Consider the following 4,293-nt stretch of genomic DNA (forward strand, 5'->3'; position numbering starts at 1 on the left):
TCAAAAAGTCAGTTATATGCAAGGGAGATGCATACTGCCTTTTATACTACCTTCAACATCAAATGCATGGGGACACTTGTCACCTGAGGGTAAGAAGGCAGGGGTTTACTTGACCACTGTTGATATCTCATTTTCATCGTACACAACGTGCATACAACACTGTTCATGTAGAGACAAACTTTTTGCAGAGATATGGTCAGTCTGTAGGAAGTTATTCTTTGTTCTTTGGATGGATTAGTAGTTTCAGACAGCCACTCACAAATCTTTGGTGCATGAAGATCTTCCTTCAATCTTTGGTCAATGAAGATCTTCAATCTTTGGTCCATGAAGATCTTCTTTCAATCGGCTTGTAGCTTCAAAATATTTTCAATCTTCATTTCAGCTACTCTGGAATCTTGGTGTGTATGTTAGACAATTGATCCACAGTAGCGCATCGATGGCCTCTGTCTTCACATCGCCTAGTTTTCGATTTTGCCAATGGCTTTAATATGTACCAAGATACCAATATCCAAAGAAACCAATAACTACTAAGTGTAGCTAAGGTAGAGAAACAGATCAGTGGGTCATCACCCAACAGTCACTAATTCTCATGCAATTTCTTTTTCATATTGATCTATATGATCAAATTTGTGGCGACTGTATTTTTCGTCACTAATGTAGTAAGTTCATGCGTTTAGTGACTAAAATAATGGTCACTTTGAAAGGTCTAGTGACCAAAAATGATGGTCACTAAGTGGGAAGTTTTAATGACCAAAAATATGTAGTCCCAAGTTTGAAATGATTAGTGATCAATAATAATGGTTACTAACTAGTTGGTGCTACTTAGGTATGTTAGTGACAAAAAATGAAGGTCACTAAGTTGGAATTCTAGCAATCAAGAAATTAGTAGTCACTAATTTGAAATGACTAGTGACTAAAAATAGTAATCATTGATTAGTTGGTGTAAGTTATAAATATTAGTAATAAGAAAAGGTGGGTACTTAGATTGAAAAGGTAGTGATCAAAAAATAGTCTTCACTTAAAGAGTTAGTGACTAATAAATAGTTGTAGTTAAATAGTGTATAGCAATTCATGTTTATTTAGTGAAAAGAAATGGTCACTGAAATGGAAGTTAATGACTAAAAAATAGGTAGTCACGAATCTGAAATGATCAATGATAAAAAATAGTTATCATTTACTAGTCGGTGTTACTTAGGAATGTTAGTGATAAAAAATGGTGATCATTAAGTTGGAAGTTTTAATGACCAAAAAAATAAGTAGTCATTAATTTGAAACGCGGTTAGCGACCAAAAATAATGGTTATTAACTAGTTGGTGTTACTGAGAAATGTTAGTGACAAAAAATAGTGGTCACTAAATTGTAAGTTTTAGTGACCAAAAAAAATAAGTAGTTACTAAATTGAAATGATTAGTGAGAAAAAGTAGTGATCACTAACTAGTTGGTGTTAATTATAAATGTTAAGAGACAAAAAATAGTGATCACTAATTTAAAAGAGTTGATGACTAATAAATAGTTGTCAATTGAAAAGATTTAATGACTAAAATGTGACTGTCACTAATTTGAAATGATTAGTAACAAAAATTAGCGGTCACTAAATACTATTTAGTAATGGGTGTTAATTGGAAAAGATAGTAACCGAAACATTCTGGTCAGTAATTATATATATATATATATATATATATATATAAAAGAAGAAACCAACTAGAATGACATGACATTATGAGATTTGAGTATTTCTCAAATCTTAAAATGTGGTTAAATTTGCTTATCCCACATTGGTGGAAAGAAAAAAAAAAGTAGAAGGAATGAAATGTGTAGATATATGAAAAGAGGAGGTGATTTTTTTTGTTGCAAGTCATGATGTTGACTCAAATGAGTCAATCATTTCATTTGCAATTGTTATTATGAGATTCGAGTATTTTTCTTAAATCTTGAAATGTGGTTAAGTTTGTTTATATCATATAAAAAAATAACTTTAAAATATTGAGAGGACATCTTATGAGTGGTGTATTTTAAAAATCTTGCGTTGTGGTTGGTTTTTGGAAATCCTACATTGATGAACAAATGATACATTGATAGAGTATGATAGGTATATATAAAATAAGCATGTGATGGTTTGAAAATTAAAAAATCAATATAACTATGTAGTCTCTTCACAACCTTCAGTAGTATGTAAGCTATTATTTGACCTCTAATTTAGAGTGATATTTTTTATATAATTATGAAAGAACAACAATTGGAGTTCAGGTGACATTATATAATTTGAGTATTCTCAAAGTCATGAATTATAGTGTTGTTTAGATTTCCTACATTGGTAAGAATATATTATTATTATAGAAGAACAATAATCGAAATTGAGATGACATTATAAAATTTGAGTATTCTGAAAGTCTTGAATTATAGTATTGTTTAGTTTTCCTACATTGGTAAGAAGATAGTATATCAACTAATCTGACATTGATTCATTAGGTAGCAAAAGCAGAGCCAAAAAACTCATTGAGGGTTGTCCTTCTAAATAAAGGCAAAATGCATCAAAATAAAACAAATTTTAGTTTGGTTTCTATTTAGTACTGTAATGAATTTTTTTTCCAATTGTTGTAACAAAGTTTTGAATATTTCTATTTTGTACCTCTGTTGACGCGTAATCTACTGATTTTGACGTGGATACCCGTTTATGAAATATTTCCGAAAGAGTTACAATGAAGTGGACATAAAATTGGACATTCACGTCATCAAATGTTACATTAGATAGAAAATTTCAAACTTCCTTTCACTGATTGAGAAAACTTTGAACTTTGTCATATTAAATAGAAAAATTTAAAATTGTCACTTAATTGAGAAAAAAAGTTATCTGTTACGTAAATATAAATTAAAACATAATTTGTTTTGTGTGTGTAATCATAACCTATTGAAATTGTATTCAATTTATATAATTTTTATTTTAATTAATTATAATTATCCCTTTTTTTCTGCATGTTCGTTTCCACTCTCTTTTCTTCCCTTGTGATAATCTCTTATCTTCCCTTGTGATAATTGTGTGATTGTGTAACCATAACCTATTGAAACCATGATCTATCGAGTGTAACCATAACCTATTGAAACCATGCTCAATCGAGTGTAACCAAAACCTATTGAAACCATGAGTAATCGTTGTGATAAATGTGTGATTGTCTAACCCTGACCGATCGAAACCATGATCAAATTGAGTGCGCAAGTGATGTTATAATAGTGATATCACATGATTATCACACWCATATCACACCAAATCGTTTAGTRGATTTCGCCCGTAATCGTTGTGATAAATGTGTGATTGTCTAATCCTAACTTATCGAAACCATCCGAAATCGTTGTGATAAATGTGTGATTGTCTAACCCTAAACGATCGAAACCATGATCAAATCGAGTGCGTTGTTATGATAGTGATATCACATGATTATCACACCCATATCACACTAAATCGTTTAATGGATTTCGCCCGTAATCGTTGTGATAGATGTGTGATTGTCTAATCCAAACCTATCGAAACCATCCGAAATCATTGTGATAAATGTCTAACCTAACCCATCGAAACCATGATCAAATCTAGTAATATTGATATCACATGATTATCACACCCATATCACACAAAATCGTTTAATCGATTTCGCCAGTAATCGTTGTGATAAATATGTGATAAACTAATCCTAATCGAATGAAAGCATGTTCAAATCAGGTAATTGTGAAAGATACCTTGAATAAATTGTGTTCCTTCTTCTTGTTGTTCGATTGTTGCATGCAAACGCTTCTTCTTGATCGATTATTGTTTGATGTTTGATTCCAGAGACTTTACGGCTTCTTTGTTCGTTGATTTCTCCTTGAAATCAACTTCTTAATTGATACCTAATAAAGATAAGGATAATCACTCTAATTTTGAAGATTATAATGTGATCGTGTAATCGTGTTTAAGATTTTATGATATTGATTTCCATTATTACCCTTTTGAATCTTTTTAAATTTCAATTTTAATTTCAAAAATCTTTTAATTTTAATTGTTATCACAATATGGGGTTAATAGGTTGTTTTCGCGTTCTCGTAAATCACAGGGATTCTCGTTTGAACTCTTCCCTATATATATAGAGGCACGTTCAAATGAAAACCGTGCAATTCTTAAAAACCGTGTAAACTAATTTCGACCAATAGAAAAATTCCATTTTTTCCTAATTAATTTAATCATTAAGGGTACATTGGTCATTTGCATTGTTTTCTATTAAATATGGAAGTTATTAATAAATCTTAATTAAGGTAACATAATAA

Source organism: Cynara cardunculus, assembly GCF_001531365.2.
Source record: "Cynara cardunculus var. scolymus isolate 2C chromosome LG 13, CcrdV1, whole genome shotgun sequence".
Lineage (NCBI taxonomy): Eukaryota > Viridiplantae > Streptophyta > Magnoliopsida > Asterales > Asteraceae > Cynara > Cynara cardunculus.